This window comes from Ochlerotatus camptorhynchus, unplaced genomic scaffold (assembly GCF_037179485.1).
Source record: "Ochlerotatus camptorhynchus isolate MF236.1 unplaced genomic scaffold, CSIRO-AGI_Acam_v1.1 ptg000246l, whole genome shotgun sequence".
In the NCBI taxonomy this organism is placed as follows: Eukaryota; Metazoa; Arthropoda; class Insecta; order Diptera; family Culicidae; genus Ochlerotatus; species Ochlerotatus camptorhynchus.
In genome coordinates, this window is record NW_027040736.1 from 609,291 (window position 1) to 630,381 (window position 21,091).

General features: G+C 38.3%; 1 protein-coding gene across 2 annotated transcripts in view; it reads left to right on the forward strand.

Annotated features, from left to right (window-relative positions):
- The first annotated feature begins 818 nt into the window (after window positions 1-818).
- Window positions 819-21,091, forward strand: part of LOC135704698 (uncharacterized) — a 397,828-nt gene continuing 377,555 nt past the window's right edge. For both annotated transcript variants that reach the window (XM_065226178.1, XM_065226177.1), the window contains exon 1: window positions 819-1,565. The gene's annotated coding sequence lies outside the window, so the exon portion shown is untranslated. The remainder of the gene's footprint in view (window positions 1,566-21,091) is intronic.

Sequence of the window (21,091 nt, forward strand, 5' to 3'; positions counted from 1 at the left end):
TTTACAGGTATCTTAGATATCAGTAAGAACTTTCTGAGTATAATGCGAGAAATACAAAGTTTAGAGTGGGATGCCCCTGGCACCATACTATAAAATGGTGCTCGATGGTATATAAAGTGATAACAAGATGACAAATCATCTTTATTTTGAGTAATTGAGCAATTTACTTCTGTTTACATCATTTGTACCATGCAGCATTGATGGAGCTGTGAAATGTAATGAATATATCTTATGTAAGTTCATCTGGAAAAGTCAAAGATGCACATCAGTCTGATCGTGAAAACATTTTCTTCTTCAATTCGAATGTTACATTGGAACGATTCTACGCAGGCTTGATGAAAATTATGATTTAATGCTAATTTTCATGAATTTTATATGCAGTCTGTCAACATTATCATCATCATGCAGTGGCGACATCTGCGTCGAGCTTTTACGGCAATCTCCCAATTGAAATGCAATTTTTTTTTTGTTGTTGATCAACTTCAAATTTTGCCCCACCCTATTTGAGCTTCCTACCCCTCGAAACCAACAGTCGCTCATCTCGGCGAAAGCTCGCTCTCCCATCAGCATCGACGCGAAAGAGAAACATCAAAACAAAGAAAAAAGCTCTCTTCCGCTCGAACATGTATTTTGACAGCTCTCTGTTTCGTTTCTCTCCCTTTCTCACCACCGATTATCGGGCATGTCGAATCAGGTTCGCTTTGCGTCGGAGGGAGGCATCGTTCTCGAAACATGCGCCCGACAGAGACGGGAAACGCATACAACCCGAACGCACCGGAAAGGGACACCAACAGTAGTACTGAATGTCGGACGGAATCAATGGCCGCATCGGTTCCTTCGCGAACTGGAAGATTGGGGGTTTCCTAGAGGAAAAATCGAATTTTTCAATGGAAAATCTCGAATGAGTTTTCCGATTGGATGGTGGAGAAAAGTTTGTGATGTGTGACGATTGAATCAAGTGTTGAGAGTTTGAATTTGGTTTGTTTTGGAAAAGCCTGTGCAAGTGCAAGGACGGTGAAGATTGTCTAAAATTTAAGAAGAATCATCTTGATCCTTGGGTGCAAAACAGGGAAAAAAAAATTGTCTCGACTTTGATTGAAAGAGTGAGCAAAAGACGAAAATTATTGCAGTTTTTTGTGGTTCAAAAAGAAAAAAAAAGAGCTCGTCTGATAAAATCAGCAGAACAGTGCGGGATCAAGAGTGCGAGGATTCAATTTTTTTGATGGTTCAGATGAAGAGATAAGAAACAAAAAAAAAGGAAGCAAAAAAGCGAGAATCCACTTTTCAAGGATTAAGTGAAAAATCCCTCCAAGAGCTTGCTGCCGTAAGGGGGAAAAGAAATTTTGTTTACAGCTTCGACTTCCGAGAGAATGTGAAAGAAGTGTGAAAACAACTTTATTTCGGATCTTTCTGGCGAAGGATTTCCGAGTTTCGGTGGAGTTAGGATTTTAGGAAGTGAAATTTGTGTTGTTGATTTGCCGCCCCGTGTTGGCAGAGCAGTGAGACAAAATTAATAAGGAATTTCCATTGGGACGGACGTCTGGCGGTCGTTTTATTCTTGAAAGGTAAGGGGAACATTGATTGAAATCAAATTTTATTAAATTATATTTTGCAGGGCTTGAATTGATTTAAAAAACATCTTATCTATTTCAAATTTCGTACCTATTGAGTCAGCAACAAACAATTTGTTTCACCTAAATACGGCTTCTGGACCACTGTGCGTTGTTGAAACAGTTGCTCGGTGCAGTTAAAATGAAAGAGATTGGGCAAATAAAATTAATTGCATAAGATATTACTGTTACTTTCAGTGCTATTTTAGAGCGTAATCAAGAAAATTTGATGGTTTTCAAAAGTTTTTGTTTTTAATATTAGACTATTTTCGGGGATATTTCGGTGTTTTCAGAGCTATTTTTGGCGAATCATATACATTTTCAAAATGCATGACCAATTATTTAGGCAAGAGGTAGGAAGGAGGGAGTCTTTTGACAATCCATTAAGGCTTCCATTGCTGATTTCTTGGTTCAATCTCATCCTTAATAACGATACTTTTTGTTTAGATGCCAGAACGTGCTATGTTACACTGAAAATAATCTCCAAGTGAGTGCAATGTAAAATGGTATGCAAATTTTATCGTTAACACATCGTAGGAAAATCTTTTTTAAGAGCATTCATACAAAGTGTTTAGTACAGCTCAGAGCTGCCTGGTGTCAACAATGTAGCACTGAATTTCACTTCCGACACTGATTTTCGTAGGGAGCATGATATCAGGCTTTGATATTACTATCCATAAGAATATCACTAGGGAAATGTTGAACATCTTGTTTTTATCTCAATAATTTTTTTTTTCGCTAATCGTTGCATTGTTTTAATATTACTGATTGGTTTTCTAAAGATACTCGATTAGCTGGCGTACATAAGAAACATTTGCGCGGACATTGAGGCGACTGATATTGATATTTCAACAGTGTGAACTGCTACTGACATGAGGTGGTTAGCGAGGTTAGTGAAATTGAGCATTTTGTAGGTATTGATACTGATATTTGCGCCAAAAATGCAAACTTCATGTGAAGATAACGCTATCATTTGGAAATTATTCCATTAGAACTGAGTTACGCAATCAAAACGAAACTTCCCCTTGGCACGACAAACCTGAGCTAAAATTCAATCACTCATCAATGCTGCCATATCTCGAAGCATAGAGCCCTGCAAGCAAACCGACCAAGCTTAGTATATGCAAACAATTTCCAATATTTCACCTTCCCCTGTTTGCATTCCTAATTATTTTTCTATCAACCCGCCGGCACTGCAGTCTGCCACGCTTTGAATCGAATCGAATCCGTTTTTGGGAATTGACCTTCCCTTCACTTTTTTTTTATCTTCATTCCATTTCGACCGCACGTTGTCCGTTGTGTCTCTGCTGTTCAGCATTAGCTGCTAGTTTTGCATCGATCGAAACTACACAGCCAAGAAGCAGCAGCCGCAACAACAGCGGCAGCGAGTTCTGCCCTACCCTGCCCAAAGCCTGTATAAGTGCTTCATTCTAAAAGCCATTACTTCCCGTTCCTCATCCCCTCTTCACGGTCTTTGGCCAGCTCCATCTGCGTCGTTCTCTAGTTTGCATTGCACTTACTACATTACCGTTTGATGGTCGGTGCGGTGCGGCGTGTGTCCATTTGGAGGAAGTTACCGAGACGGGACGACTAACAAACATTCCGCGGTTTTACATTACACCGATGACGACGACGACGACAACCCAATCCTGAGAACCGACCTACTAACTGAGCAGGGACGGCTCCAATGATGCTGCCTTGTTGCAACTACTGCCGTCGTCGTCGTCGTCGTCGTCGAGGTTAACTCTTCAAAGTGATATTAACTCCGTCCAAGGTTTTCTGAAACTGAGAGGACTGGAGCAACACAGATTGTAGGTTCACATTAATTTGAAAGTAATTTGAATTTCGTAAAACCGGAATGAAAATTTTCCGATTTGTACGTGGACAAACAAAGGAGCAAAGGAGTTGTGAGAAATTAGATCAGTTCCATGATGATTATCAGAAAAATCTTATCGGGAACTTAAGATAAATTTCGAGTGCTTTAGGTCAGTTCCATTAAATTGATAAGACAAATTTTCACTTCCAAGTCAGTCACAATTGCATGACGATGCTGCTTTATTTTAGCACAGTATTGAACAGTAGAAAGATACCATGGTCCCATAGAACGTTATTGCGTGTTTCTGGATTCGTTCCGCTGGTTCCAGAGCAATGGCCGGAACATATTCCGGCGAGTATGTAACCCACCATGCGATAAATCAATTCACATGAGCATTCGAAAATAAGATCAATAAAAGTCGTGATGAGTGACCAGCACCATGTTGGCCACACCCGGACGTGTTCTGGGTATCCCCGGGGAGGTCGTAAAATCTTTTAAAATCAATATCCATCATGAGACACATCAAATCACACGACAATTCAAAGCCATATCCATTGGCGGTCATATTGAGGGCCGTAAGAACTATATTGGCATCATTCGGACATGTTCCGGATAGCCTAGGTGAAGTGGACAGAAGCTGTCTTAAGTAAAATCTCATGATGCGATATGAAAAATTGTCTCCTCCAATTATGCAAAGGGGGGTCCCAAAGGGAAAATTCATATTACATTAAGCAAATGGAAAAACTCATATGAAAATTGCCCACCTCCATTTATGCAAAAGGGATACCAACGTGAAAGATTCATATGAACAATTTTAACCTCCAATTATGCAAAGGGGCACCAAAGGGAATAAATAATATGAAAAATGTTCGCCTCCAATTATGCAAAGGGGGGACAAAATAGAAAAATTCATATCTATAGATTTATATGAAATATTGTCGCCACCAATTATGCAAAGGGGGGTCCCAAAGGGAAAAATAATAAAAAAAAAATCTGCTCCAATTATGCAAAGGAGGGGCTCAAAGACCACCTTCAATTATGCAGAGAGGGGACCAAAGGGAAAGATTCATATGAACAGTTTTAACCTCCAATTATGCAAAGGGGGTCCAAAGGGAATGAATAATATGAAAAAGGTTCGCCTCCAATCATGTAAGGGGGGAGCAAATGGAAAAAAAAAAATCATAGCTATATATTTATATGAAATATTGTCTCTTCCAATTATGTAAAGGAGGGAGGGTCCAAAAGGAAGAAAAAAATTCAGCTCCAATTATGCAAAGGGGGGTCCCAAAGGGATTGCGCAAATGGAGCAAATGGAAAAATTCATATGAAAATTGTCCCCTCCATTTATGCAAAGGGGGGACCAAAGTGAAAGATTCATATGCACAATTTTAACCTTCAATTATACAAAAGGGGATTATGTAAAAGGGGGACCAAATGGAAAAAAAAAATCATGGCTATAGATTTATATGAAATATTTTCTCCTCCAATTATGCAAAGGGGGGGGGGGGGTCCCAAAGGAAAAATTCATATGAACATTTGTCTCACTTAGTTAAGGGGGATTTCCGGTTCAATTGACCTAAACTTTGGATTTTTTTTTCCAGGGAACTGGTAAGAGTTAGAGACCTGAGTTTTTTGTCAAATCTTTATTCATTCTTGCTCTACAACTGGGAATTTTTTCAAGTCCAAAAATCCAAAATGGCGTCCAATATGGCGGCTGCCCGGCGGGTACTTCCCAAAACTGCGAGCAGCCTAGAGGTCGCAAATCGTCACCTAGAAAGAAAATCGGCTCAGTTTCTTGAAGAGTATAGTTCAGAGAATGGAATGAACTAGAATCTTTGAAAAGTCTCAAAATTTGACAAAATGGCGGGCATTTGAAAAAAAAAGTCGTTTACCTAGTTACCGCCATTTTGTCAAATTTTGTACGGCTACCCGCCGAGCAGCCGCCATATTGGACGCCATTTTGGATTTTTGGACTTGAAAAAATTCCCAGTTGTAGAGCAAGAATGAATAAAGATTTGACAAAAAACTCAGGTCTCTAACTCTTACCAGTTCCCTGGAAAAAAAATCCAAAGTTTAGGTCAATTGAACCGGAAATCCCCCTTAAGCGCAAATGGAGCAAATGGAAAAATTCATATGAAAATTGTACACCTCCATTTTATGCAAAGGGAAGTCCAAAGTGAAAGGTTCATATGAACAATTTTAACCTCCAATTATGCAAAGGGGGACCAAGGGGAATAAATAATATGAAAAATGTTCGCCTCCAATTATGTAAAAGGGGGACCAAATGAAAAAATCATAGCTTTAGATATATATGAAATATGAATTGTCTCTTCCAATAATTATGCAAAGGGGGGTTCCAAAGGCAAAAATTCATAAAGAAAAAAATTCAGCTCCAATTATGCAAAGGGGGTCCCAAGGGAAAATTCATATGACCATTTTTCATCCCCCAATTAAGCAAATGGAGCAAATGGAAAAATTTATATGAAAATTGTCCACCTCCATTTATGCAAAGGGGGAACCAAAGTGAAAGATTCATATGAACAATTTAACATGAAATTATGCAAAAGGGGGGGGGGGTCGAAGGGAATAAATAATATGAAAAATGTTCGCCTCCAATTATGTAAAAGGGACATCAAATTAAAAAAAAAAACAGAGCTATAGGTTTATACGAAATATTGTCTCCTCCAATTAAGTAAAGGGGGCCCCAAAGGGAAAAATTCATATGAACAATGTTCACCTTCAATTATGCAAAGAGGGGCCCAAAGAGAAATAAAATCTTATGAACAATGTTCACCTTAAATTATGCAAAAAGGGGACCAAAGGGAAAGATTAATATGAAAAGTTTTAACTTTCAATTATACGAGGGGAGGCCCAGAGGGAAAAATTAATATGAAAATGACCAATGACCAAATGGAAAAAAATTCATATGACAAATATGCTACTAAAGCTATAGATTTATATGAAATATTGTCTCCTCCAATTATGGAAAGGGCGGTCCCAAAGGGAAGAATTCGTAAAGAAAAAATTTCAACTCCAATTATGCAAAGGGGGTCCCAAACGAAAAATTCATATGAACAATTTTAACCTCCAGTTATGCAAAGGGGGTCCAAAGGGAATAAATAATATGAAAAATATTCTCCTCTTATTATGTAAAAGGGGGACCAAATGAAAAAAAAAAAAATAGCTCTAGATTTCTATGAAATATTGTCTCTTCCAATTATGCAAAGGGGGTTCCAAACAAGAGGGGCGACTCTATCTACGATGCAGAAAACATTGTGTTTTGATGTGGCTAGCTGCACGCACTTTGAGTAGATTGAAGAAAGATTTATGTCGATTTTGAAGATTTCCTGCAAAAAGATGAAGCACGATGCAAGTAGATGCGAGAAATGAAAGATGATTTTTCGAAGATTGATCCGCTAGTGTGAGATTTTTTGAGCATCTAGAATTGAGATTTAGATGTGTCGCCTCCCTCGGTTTCAAAAGGAAAATTCATATGAAATTTTTTCTCCCTCAGATAAGCGAATGGAGTAAATGGCAAAAATTCATATGAAAATTGTTCACCTCCATTTACTCAAAGGGGGGGGGGACCAAAGTGAAAGATTCATATGAACAATTTTAACCTCCAAGTATGCAAAAGGGGCCAAAGCTAGGGCCAAAGGGAATACATAATATGAGAAATGTTCTCCTCCAATTATGTAAAAGGGGGACCAAATGTAAAACAAATCATAGCTATAGATTCATATGAAATATTGTCTCCTCCAATTATCCAAAGGGGGTCCCAAAGGGAAAAAGGCATAAAGAAAAATTTTCAGCTCCAATTATGCTAAGGAGGGGCCCAATTCTTATTAACAATTTTCACCTTCAATCATGCTAAGGAAAGATTAATATGAAAAGTTTTAACTTTCAATTATGCGAAGGGGAGGCCCAAAGGGAAAAATTAATATGATAAATTTCCACCTCCAATCATGCAAAGGGGGGACCAAATGGAAAAATTCATATGACAAATATGCTACCAAAGCTATAGATTTATATGACATATTGTCTTATCCAATTATGCAAAGGAGGGTTCCAAAGGGAAAAATTCATAAAGAAAAATTTTCAGCTCCAATTATGCAAAGGGGGGTTCCAAAGAAAAAAAATCATGAACATTTTTCTCCCTCAGTTAAGCAAATGGAGCATATCGAAAAATTCATATAAAAATTTTCCAGCTCCACTTATTCAAAGGGGGGCCAAAGTGAAAGATGCATATGAACAATTTTAACCTGAAATTATGCAAAGGGGGGGGGGACCAAAGCGAATAAATAATATGATAAATGTTCGCCTTCAATTATGTAAAAGGGGACCAAATGAAAAAAACCATATCTAGTGATTTATATGAAATATTGTCTCCTCTAATTATGAAAAGGGAGGTCCCAAAGCGAAAATTCATATGAAAATTTTTCTCCCCCAGTTATGCAAATGGAGCAAATGGAAAAATTCATATAAAAATTGTCCACCGCCATTTATGCAGTGAAAGATTCATATGAACAATTTTAACCTCCAAGTATGCAAAAGGGGCCAAAGCTAGGGTCAAAGGTAATAAATAATGTGAAAAATGTTCGCCCCAATTATGTAAATGGGGACCACATGGGAAAACAGTCATAGCTATAGATTTATATTAAATATTGTCTCCTCCAATTATGCAAAGGGGGTCCCAAATCATAAAGAAATTTTTTCTGCTCCAATTATGCAAAGGAGGGGCTCAAATACCACCATCAATTATGCAGAGAGGGGACCAAAGGGAAAGATTCATATGAACAGTTTTAACCTCCAATTATGCAAAGGGAGACCAAAAGGAATGAATAATATGAAAAATGTTCGCCTCCAATCATGTAAATTAGGGACCAAAACCATTTTTCTCCCCCAGTTAAGCAAATGGAGAAAATGGAAAAATTCATATGGAAATTGTTCACCTCCATTTATGCTAAGGGGGGACCAAAGATGAACAATGTTAACCCCCAATGATGCAAAGGGAGACCAAAGGGAATAAATAATATGAAAAATGTTCTCCTCTTATTATGTAAAAGGGGGACCAAATTAAACAAATCATAGCTTTAGATTTATATGAAATATTGTCTCTTCCAATTATGCAACGGGGGGTCCCAAAGGGAAAAGAATTATAAAGAAACATTTTCAGCTCCAATTATGCAAAGGGGGTCCCAAAGGGAAAAGTCATATGAACAATCTTCACCTTCAATTATGCAAAGAGGGGACCAAAGAGAAAAATTCTAAAGAAAAAATATCCACCTCCAATTATGCAAAAAGGGAACCAAAGGGAAAGGTTCATATGAAAAGTTTTATCTTTCAGTCCTGCGAAGGGAAACATTAATATAAAGAAATTCCACCTGCAATCATGCAAAGAGGGGACCAAATGGAAAAAAAATTCATACGAAAAATTTTCTCCTTCAAATATGCAAAACGGGGACCAATGGAAAAATTTCATATGAAAAATTTCCAGCTCCAATTATGCAGGAGAAAAATTCATATGAACAATTTTCACCTTCAAATATTCAAAAGAGTGGGGGGGGGGGCAAGGTACGAAATCATATGACAATTTCCCCTGCAATTTATGCAACGGGGGGGGGGGAGCAAATGGATAAATTCATATGAAAAATATGCTACCAAAGCTATAGATTTATATGAAATATTGTCTTCTTCAATTATGCAAGGGGGTCCCAAAGGGAAAAAAAATTCAGCTTCAATTATGCAAAGGAGGGACCCAAAGAGAAAAATTCCAATGAAAAATGTTCACCTAAAATTATGCAAAAAATGGGATCGAGGGGGAAAAATTAATATGAAAAATGTTCTCCTCCTTTTTAAAAAATCATAGGATAAATTTCCAGCTCCAATTTTGCAAAGGAGGGACCCAAAGAGAAGAAATCATATGAATAATTGTCACCTTCAATTATGCAATTCATACAAGGGGGACGAAAGTAATCCATTCTACATTTCATTTAACAGATTTCAATCAAACTTGCTTCATAAATTCGATTTTTGTGAATTTCTTCGATTCATAAAGAATAATAATACGCGCTTGCCGATATCATCTGATGTCATCCGGTATTCACCGATTATCTTGAATGAGTCAGAATTATCTAACCGTTCTCTCATTTAATGTTTAGTGTGTATCACGGTTTGACTGGCTGTCACTTTCTTTTAAGCTCTTCGTATGAAGCTCCCAACCAACGAGTTTCTTCCATAGGATCTAGACCTCCATTTCTCACTGAATACTTCCGAAATCCAGCCATCGGCCGAAATTCGTTTGCCTTCGCAACCACTTCCACGTTCGACTTGGAACACTTCAAAACCGTGACATTATCTGATCATCGTCCTTATATTGTCTTGCTTCCTTTTTTAACTGTTAAATTCCTCTCTATTGAAACCGAAGAATCCTTTGGTTTCTTCCCCCATACGACAGGGGAGGCAATGTGAATGTTTCTCCATTACTCCATCAACCATTCAAACAGTGGGAGAATGAAATGGTTACATCGCATTGGACCGCACCGAGACGCTCCTTCGCGGCGTCCTCAAACACCGTAATCTGCCATGAGATAGTTAGAGATGTGACCCGATATTGTAGAAATATGATGGATAGAAAACGATATTATTAATTTCAGAGATTATATCGAATAAAGTGGATTTATTCAGATATGAATTGATTTACCAAACTAAAGATTATTTTTTCATAAAATTTGAATAAATCTGGGAGTTTCGTCCCCCTCGAATTCATATGAAAAATTTTCTCCTACAATTATGCAAAGCGGGGGACCAAAGGAAAAAAATCATATGCAAAATGTTCACCTCTAATTCTGGTCCCCTCCCAAAGGGAAAAAAATCATATCAGTATCAACATCTCAAAGGGGTGTAATTGCTTTTGTAAACAATGGCTTTAGCCGTCGATTTCTCTCAAATTAAAGCTCACCCCTCCGAATTAACAGTGCTAGCTGGTCGAGGAAACTTTCCTCTACCGTTTGGTGTAATTATATTTATATGAGTGAGCTTTTATTCGCGTGAAACCGATGGTTAAAGCCATTGTTTACAAATGCAACTACGCCCCTTTGAAATGTTGGTACTGATATGGAAAATGTTCACCTCCAATTATACAAAGGGGAGATCAAAGGAAGCGGTGGTCACTCTACACACTTATTTTGCGCCAACTTTTTTGCTTAGTGTACCTCAGGTGTGCCGCAACTGTGCCGGCAGTGCCAAGAGTGACATCAGACTGAATTTTTTGTTTGAATAATGCTATGTTTGGTAACATGGTTTTTTTTTTTAAGAAATAAAACAACAAGCAGTGGAATCCTATCCCAGATCCTAACTGTTGTGACTCTCGGTTGCTCTTAAATTTTCTCTGAAATGGACTACACTCTGAACCTAATAAGCAACGGCCTCGGTCACCGAATCGAAGCTTCGAGCGTTCTCCGGGGAAGGCACTTCAAATTCTGATAGAGCTAGAATTAAGGCGAATCAACTTTTGTAAACAATGACTTCTCTCGATGATTTCTAGGAATTCAAGGCACGTCCACGCAAATCAACAAAACCATCGGGTAGGGGAAGTCTTCCCCTATCGGATGATGATGTTGATTTGCGTGGGAGAGCCTTAACTTCCTAGAAATCATCGAGAGAAGGAATTGTTTACAAAAGCTTTTACGCCCTAATTCTAGCTCTATCTAGAATTTCCGACAGGAAAATAGCTTCTAGTGGGTTGGAGTATGATGAGGACTCGGATGAACCACAGGTGACGGTGGTAAGTAGACGAAGCGAGCGTGCATCATCAGAGGAAACTGGTCCAGATGCTCTTCAGACTCTGATGAACGCTAACCGGGAGGAGTTTCTCCCGAAAGCCATCGATTCAGTCAAAGATGCGTCGCCAGCGTTCTAGTGGGAGTTTCAACCGGATTCAGACTTCCCTTGGGGAGGTGACGGTCAGACAGTCCAACGATCGGACAAATGGAGAGAAGTATGATGTCTCTAGCGAAAAGCAGTGCCGACCAGAGAACACCTGTAAAAGCTGGGCGATGGTTGGAAAGCAAACCACGGCGAACATGGTCCGAGTGAGAAACGAATCATGGAACTGAATGCCGGTTGGGTGATCAACAAAGTGGTGAAGCGTTACGGAATCAAACATGGTAAATTACCACTGATAAAACTACTACGGCCAGATGGTGACCAAGTAAAAAGTTCTCGTCTTTCAGAATGGATGAATTGAGCTGGAAAGATTTCCCGGGTCGGAACTCGTACATGCAATGCCAGAAAAAAGAGCGATTATCACTTTGCATTTAAAGGGCATTGATTCAGACGTCCAAAATACCATGTCTTACTCTAGGAATACTAAAACCAAATGAATTTCAAATTTAGAAAAAAAAAACTCCATAAACATTTGCTCAATCTCGTTCAACATTTGTCCCCGTCAAATAATCATATGAATCAAAAACCGTTTCACTCCGCTGATGTTCCAACACCGCCGGATGATTGTTTCGACTTCTATTCGTGCACCAACGGTAATCCTACCCGCCCCGAATTCTCCGAATTGATTTATTTAGAAAGGCCAACCGTCTGTCAGTTGACCCCTTTTAAACACCTCGCAGCCAAACATATCATATTTTCCGTAAAATATTTAAATTGAATCGACTTCGACAAAAACAACATCGACCAAAAAAATACATCAGTCAGCCAAAAAAATACAGATGTAAACAAAACCCATCCAAAACATCCTGCTGCTCTGCAGTAGTGCGTCGCGTCGGTAGTCACAAGAACGGCGAACGAAATGAGACAAAATCGTTCCCTAAACACCGAACATTTTCCACCTCCCCCTTCGGTTGTGTACAATCTGAGCTGCTCGTTACCGCACCACTTAAAATGCGACCGAACACGGAGGGAAGCCATCGGGAATCCCTTCGTTTCGGTTTCGCGCCTGGCTGGAAAAATTGTACAATTTTTCCATTCACGGTATTAAATAGACACCGGCAGCCGCGCCACAAAATCGAAATCTTGTCCACACCACACCCCCGCTGTGAGTTTTCATGGTTTATCTGTGACTGTGTGTGCACGCTACCACCGTTGCTGCTACTGACTGATGATAATGCATCCGGGAGACGCGCAGAAAACCGCAGCGATTAATCCCCTTTCCCTTAAAGTTCAGTCCAGCGTCGGCCGGGACTGTCTCCCTCCGTTGAATTAGGATTCTCTTGGTCGACTTTCTCGTTGTATCCTCACGGCCACGTTAAGACATTCCCAGCCATTTTCAGCACACAGATCAATTCAGGGGAAACATGTCAGAAGGGTCTAACTCGAAACGTAAACAATGACTTGGATCGTCGGTTTCTTACGAATGACAACCCACACACACACTCAAACTAACTGAATCAACTGACAGAGAAATGTTTGTTCTATGAGCTGGTGTAGTCAGATTCCGTGCGTGTGTAGTCATTCAAGAGAAATCGATGTTCAAAGTCATTGTTTACGTTTCGAGTTATACCCTTCTGACATGGTTACCCTGAATTATCTAAATTCTATAGGCCTTTTTAATTGAAACTAAACGATCGATTCAGCCTCTGGTGGTGAATAGGAGAACGTCAAAAAGAGTGTTGTGAGCAGAAATTTTTGCCTTGAGACATAGGAAGCGGAAAACTTTTTTACTTTTCCTGATAAATTGATTCATCTGAGATGCTCGAGAACTTAATCAACAGTTGAAAAATTTAATTTTGTAACGTTTTTGCAAAGATCCTGCTGGTGTTCAGAAATATTTTTGTTGAGAAAAATGGAAAATTAGAAAAGTGCCTTAGTGGTTATGATCTTCCAGATTTCTTGTGTGTGAATAGTTAAGGTACAAATCAGTTCAGATCTGTGGAAAATCGTACAATAAGACAATTACCAAGAAATTGGCAAGATGTTGAATGAAAATGTTTTAATTTGCGTTGGGGAAAATAGTTATTCTGATGTAAACAAACGGTTTGGTTGACGTTTCTTCTCGAACTCGCGTGGCGCACTCTACGTTGGTGGTGCATTAAAAAGGCGTATTACGACAAACACGACAAGAAACGGTTCTGTATCCAAGTTCAAGTTATTAACGAAAGAGAAAGTCGACGAAGAGACTCGATCAACGTTACTTAGGACATAATGCATTGTTCAGCTTGATTTAACCGCATTGACTTCTTGCCGCAAGATTTCACCAAAACAACGTTGCTAATGCAGCCGTGTAAAATCGATTTGTTTATTATTTTCAACCACGAAATCAGCTGTCAAAGTGGTCGACCTGACAGCGGTTTGTTTTTTATTTTCAACCAGTAAAACGCTTGTATTAGTGAAACTGCTCACTAATACTAACGGTGGTAGAGAACTCTCTGGGCCTCTGGGTGTTTGGTCAACGTTTTCAGCGTGATCTTGCCAACAGGGTGGCCGGATTATTTTTTTCATTACCGGTATGCTTCTCAAAACTTCGGTAGTTATCGGTAGGCCGTCTTAAGCAAACCCCACACGTATCAATTTATTGACGCGAAGGGGAATTATTGACATTAATATTGATGATGTGAATACAGAAATATTGTCAATACCGATGTATTGACGTCAATATTGAATGTATTGACAATACGATTATTGTCAATACAAGCAATCATGTAGGGTCCACATTAGGAAGGCTTCCTGAAACTTAAAACCTTTGTGAGCGGGGGAAGGATGAAAACAAATCACGCGAAATTTTGGACTTTCGAACCGAGCCATCAGTCCTTCAGCCTCACACATTGGATAGTCTAATTTAGAGTCGGTGTATAATGAGTCACGCCAAGAGTGAAGCCAAGTTCTAGATAGAGCTGTAGGCAAGGTTGCAAAGACTCATTTCAGCCAAAATAATGTTTTTCGGAATAATAAAACCAAAAGATGGTATAATGGCATGTTTTACTTGTAACTTACAAGAAGAGGTTACAAAGTATGCGTTGGAAACATAAAACCTGTAAATTTTGCTTTCTATGAGTCACAATCAGCGATTTGCCGATCGCTGAGTGAGTGAGTTTGTGAAAAATCGCTGATTGTGACTCTCATGAAGTGAAATAAACAGGTTTAATATGTCAAACACATTCTTTGCAACCTCTTCTTGTATCCTACCAATTCAAAATTTGATCATGGCATCTAATTATTTCATAATTTAGAAAAACATTGTTTTAGCTGAAATAAGTCTTTGCAACCTTGGCTGTAGGTAATTAGGGCCTAACAGCTTTTGTAAACAATGACTTCTATCGATGATTTCTAGAATTCTCATCGGGTAGAGAAAGACTTCTCCTATCCGATGATTATATTCGTCTGCGTGGGCGTGCCTTGAGTTCCTAGAAATTATCGATAGAATTCATTGTTTACAAAAAATGTTACGCCCTAATTCCAGCTCTATTTAGCGTTTACCTATTGAACTGTCAAACCGGCTACCTATTGTGCAAAGTAAAAAAACATTACGATGCTATGAAAGGTCCACGAAAGGTATTGCAATAAAATATAAAATATAATCGAAGAAATGATCATAAACACGCAGTAAACATTACATTGTCATGGTATACGTTTGGTTATGATCAGTAATGCGAATTTCTACTATTTTTTGATAAGCTAATTTGACAAAATCACTGATATAATGATTCACTACAGCCGCTATTTGTTTTCTCGCTAGAAGTAATTTGAAGTTGATGTAAGTGAAAAGAAAGGGAATTGCAAAGAAGCGTTGGCAGAATGTTTTAAAGCTTATCGGTATCAAAGGTTTTGAAAAATCGGTATTTATCGGTATTTACTATTTTAATTAATTTTATATGTTTGCCGTTTTTTAAAGCGAAAGTTTTAATTTTTGGACTATGTCGAAAAATTCTGGAAGAAAACTCCCGGGAATGTTTGAATTAGCTGAAAACAACATCCAAAAAAAGAAGAAAGAAGCGCTCCTGGAGGAAATTTGAGGAAAGTTCTGAGAGAAGTCGGAAAAACATCCGCGGAACTTCCAAGACATAAATTGAGAAACTTCTGGCGAAAATTTAAACAAACTTTCAGAATAAAATCGGATTTCACATTCAAAGGAAGGCAGAAAAGTTTTGGATATCTTAAATAAATTACAGCAGTATCTATTTCCATGGGAAATCAGAAGAAGCTCGGAAAAACCTTCCAATAGAAGTAAAAAAACCCCAACTGGACAAAATTCCAGAACGAGACGAAAGAAATTTCTGCGAGAAGTCGGAAGCCAAAGCGCTAACGGAACAGTCGAAAGAAACAAGGACATAATTCCGGAAGAAAGAGCTCTTGGGGGATGTTCTAATGATCCAGAAAATTTTCCAAATGGTCATAAAACATCCCTGAAGACCCCGCAATGCCCCTGAAGTTTTTGGAACATATTTCCTCGGAATTCCTTAAAAGTTCTTGTAATTTTCCTTAAGTTAATAGGGCTGTTTTGGAGTACTCTGATCATCTTTGAAATACTTGGAACTTCCCTGAGACTACCGGAATATCTCTTTTAATCAACTTTGAAGGTCGGTCTCTACACACTTCATTTTTTTTCGCCGAGATTTCAACAGCCGAGTATTTTTGCAATTTATTTTGCTGAGATTCAGTAAAACAAATAACATGTTGCTGAAATATCAGCAAAAGTAAATGCCGAGGTAATCGGCAGTTGGACATTTTACCGAGCTAGATTAAGTATGTAAATTTTCTTGAAGATTAAGAAATTTCTTAGCTGCTCTCGCAATTTTCTTTGCATTGAAGTTCTCTGATCTTGCCGATTTTTCTAATTTTTAAAAGTTATCGACACTGCCATCAATAAGCACGGAACTTCCCATAAAATGTTCTCACAATGTGCTAATGTTCATGTGTAACGACATTTTGACATCAATTAATCTTTAAAAGTTGCATTTCTAAATAAAGTAATTAAATTCAATTAAAGCACGGATACCACTTACCAAAAATTGCTTGCTTCTATGGGTGTGCCGCTGTATCCAAACTATTACGTAAAGCTCTATTGTTTCGCGCTACGCCACCTATCTTTAAAATTAGTAACCTGAGAAATATTTCGGCATGAAAAGCTTTGTTAAAAAGACGATTAAGGTTCAAGTTCTGAAAGTTGCATACCTGGTGGCAGATTGACCTGATCTAAATTAATTAATTACTGCGCAATTTCTCACCACCAATCAAACTTCAGCTTCAGGATCAACGGAAAATTCCATCGTTTTCGGAAATTCCAATCAGAAACCGCGTAGTAAAGCTCCTGCACATCGAGCGTAGTAAATTGCGTCTTGTTTTTTAAGTCTAAACCAATTTGTGACGCGATCGAACATTTAATCTTAGTCTCCACTAAGATTAAATGTTCGATCGGCTCGAATCGGAAAGATCAAAAGTGATTCTTATAATCGAAGTAATTTCCGGGACAGTAAATTTAAATTTGATACAGTGATTCAGTGCGATTTATTTAATTACAGGTTTTTTTAAAAGTTATTTTGCTAAATCTACAGTTCAAAACCAATTATGCAAAATTATTGAAATTGGTTCAGGTAAGCCAAAAAACTATAGCTAGTTCGACCTTAAAGGAAGAAAATTAATTACCTGCGTTGAATAGGCCCTGCCCATCCAACGAGGGCGGGTTTGTATGGAGTCAGCGAATTCGGAAACTCGAAAGTTCGTCCGGAGTGCATCGAGACCGGATATTCGAAGGTTCGACCGCAGCATCTGGTCACCTCCCAGTCGAGTGAAGGTTTGACCGAAGTACCTCGGGTCGCCTTCCCAGGCGAATCAAGGTTTGTCTACAACCCAAGTCCGAACAGAAGCGGTAAGTCACTGTTTAGTAGACCCTGTGTGACGGAAGGTTTATCCCCGTCCAACGACCGTTTGCGCGCGCAATATAAATTGCTACTCGAGATTGTAATTGGACCTTTGTCGGCGAACGAAACTACGGTTTGCGTTCAGGCTTGCTCGAGCGTGTAGCACTGCTCGAGTTCCCAATTTTTGCCCGTTTTGCCAAGTGGTACGACATCGAGCCTCGTTAACGTGCTCGTGACTCCGCTGAATACAAGGAAGCATTCACCCTGAACCAGTCGATACCCACGGGTTTAGCCGAGTCCATTCGATAACGGTCAAGGTAAATAATCCGCTTCTGAAAACGGGCCCGTAGCTATCGTAGTTGGAACTTTCCAGACGTCGTCGGTCATCGTCGCCGGACCACGTGGGACCGTCACCGCGCAGAAGAAGTGCACTTTTTCCGAAGAATAAATTGACCGAAGAAAGTTGTTTGAATTTTCCTACGAATAAAAAGTATTATTCAGAGCTAGACGTGACGTCACCCACTAGAAGATAGGGTTTTCCTTTGGATATTAAACCTGATAAAGTAAATAATAATAAATTTTAAATTCTTTTACTTAGTTGTAAAGCTTAAAACAAACCTGATAATCTTATTTTTTTTCTTTTCTTCCATTTTTGCGTTGAAATTATGAAACAAGACTGAATACTTCTATTTTAGTACACACTTCACCTGTTCGCGGCGAATTGTATGATTATTGGTGAATTGGTTGGTCTATTTCGCTAAGACACACACCACTACTGCTCGATATTATTGCAATAGCTAAATTTGGTTCTTTTGGTACAGTAATCCCTCGAGTAATACGGTTAAGTTTGCTTCATCGGTTGGGTCAATTTGTAGTTGTTCGGTTCGCTTAAAAACTGTATTGACCTGCCTTGCAAAGGCAGTCTCATGCCGGGCTATTGATCAGAGATAACGGTCCTTCTATCTGGAGGTGGCGCATAAGCCGTTTTCTTTAGACAAAACAAGAACGTTACACATGTAACTTCCCTTACGTTCAAATTTGCATGAGCCCCTCGGAACATTGCTGAAGTTTTCGAAAATTGCCTGAGTTTCTCCTAACTCCTTTAAAATTTCAACGATTTCCTTGAAATTTAATAATCTGTCCTGATGTTCTTGGAACTTCCTAAAGTTCTCTCAATAATCCTGAAACTAAACTGTCCTGAAAACCTTTAAATTTTCCAGAAGTTCTTTGGACTTGTGAAGTATCCAAAATATGTATGATGTTTCTTTAAGTTCACTGGAGTTCGCTGGACTTTCCGGAAACTTCCAGGTTTTGAATTTTAACAGAAGTTATCGAAACTTACTCAAAAGTCTGGACTTTTCTGAAGTTTCAGAACTTATTAAAAGTTCCTGCAGCTAGTGTGGATCCGCAATCAAAATCTGGAAGCATCCCTGGAGTTCCGGGAAAGTTGAACAAACTGGCGAGAGAAGATGGAAGAATCACTCGAGCGAAGGCTGAAGAAGCTTCCAAGGTACCTAAGTCAAAATAAGTTTCCGAGAGGAATCGTAAAATAATTAACGATGTAGGGTGGAAGAAAATGCAGGAATTTAAATAATGTTTAAAAAGTATTTCCCGATTCCCCCTGAATTACCAGAAAAAGCCATCGACTGTTTATCGATTCAATATTGAAACATTAATCGACAGAGTATCCGTAAGACATTTTGGACATGAGGATTTTTTTTATATATCTTTATTAAGGAGACTTTCAGCCCTGGGCTGGTTCGTCTCCGGGGACATGAGGATGATTTTTTTTTTGAATTTTAAAAACTTAAAAAATTTTAGGTATTCAAAAAGATACAAGTCTCTCACAATAATTTTCTCCGAAATTCTGAGCGCGAGGAATCTTATCTGTAAATCGGTATCTAGTTAGGAAATCGGTATATCTGGCAACGCTGTTGCAAAGTGAAAAAAAGGGAATCTTTCAAAAACCGTGATGCGAGTTCAACTGTTTTTTCTCTTGGCGTGACTACACCGGCGTGACTACACCGACTCTAGTCTAATCATAACAAGTAAGTGTGAATAGGACGAACGGAATACAGAACCAAAAAGGGAGAAACAGAGAATAGCATCTAGGAGACAGACAGAGAAAGACGATAAAACTTAAAAAAAAACTCATACGTTTGGATTGAAGTTGCAAAACGCATCGCGTTCGGTCAAATTTACTGACTACACGGAAAACAAAACAGAGGTATTGAACATTTTTCAAGGTTGCTTAAATCTGTAATTCTCGGTAGGAAAAGTTAAAAATCGGTAGTTATAACCTTTCGTCTGTGAATCAGTAGGCATCCCGAAAATCGGTAGGACTACTGTTAAATCGGTAGGAATGGCCACCCTGTGTCAAAGAGAGAGAATTTTCGCGTCACTTTTAAAATAGACCAATCTTCATTGATCGATCCTCTTCACCGACGCACTCTTTCTTTAGTAACTTGGCTACATTCGAATTTCGGGCTAAGTTTTCTTCATAATACGTTAAAAGAAAGTATTATTAAGAGTATTGAACGATAAGAACAGCTGAACATGTTTTTGGAGCCGAGTTATTAAAGAAAGAGAGAGTCGATGAAGAGAATCGATCAATGAAGTTTGAACCTTTTGTATTAAAGTTTTTTGGAAGTGGACCTTACAAATAATGGGCTATTAAGAACCATTATTGAATGCCTATGGTTTGAGAACTTTAATGGTAATGGTAATGGTTATGGTATTCAGTAAGATCCATGAATGGTTTTGTAACGTCGATCAACTTTATGTGAAATATATCACGAATTGGTTGCCTGTAAATTAATGATTACCAATTCACGATATATTCCACGTAAAGTTGAGCGATAATACAAAACCATCCATGGAACTTACTGACTACCATAACCATTACCATTAAAGTTCTCAAACCATAAGCAAAAAGGTTCTAATATAGTTCTCTGTCCGAAAATGTATGGAGAAAACAACTATTTTGAATGGTAATGGTTCTTAACAGCCCATTTTTTGTAAGGTCCACTTCCAAAAAACCTTAATACAAAAGGTTCAAACTTTAACACACAAACGTTCATGTACAACAGTTCCTTAACCATTTCAGTTAAAGTTTAGCAGGGATTATAAACGATTTTTAACCATTTCCGGTAAGGTCGCGTTTATGCGGGTTGAGATTTGTGCTCTTGAAATTGCGAACTGCGACAAGAAAAAGGACTCTTCAAAGAAACACCTTAACCATATATCCAATTAGTATGCAAAGTTTCATGGAAATCGGAGAGGGTCAAGTCTGAAATTCGTTTTCATAATGCATTTTAGCCTGGAAGCATTCAGTTAGATACAAGTTGAAAGGTCAAATGAAGGAAGGAGGACAACAAGTCGGATGGAGCAAAGGTCGACATTGCGCCGACCTATATTTGAATAATTAGGATTGTCTCTATGGTTATTGAATTCAAATTTTTACTTTTTTTATCCTGATTGAGATGGACCGACACAGTATTCTACAAATATTTAGAACAATTTGTTTTAAACAACTTTGCTTAAGTACTAATAATTTGCATTTCTGCTCAATTTTGAGATTTTAAATTTTACATTTCTCAAAATTCTTACAATCTCCACCCAATTAACAAATGTACATAATAGTTAAAAATGTTTAACATATTTGCAGTACATAAAAATTCAAATCAAAAACTGCTATTATTTTGAACAATTTGACATAGTGTCTAACTTTCCGGCAGGTGCTTCCAAAAATTTGGTATTTTGTAATCGTAAAATTGAACATATTTGTAGTTCTGTGGCGAACGTTTCAGCACAAAGTTACAACTTGTCAAAGTTGACCATTTTGTATGGAAATC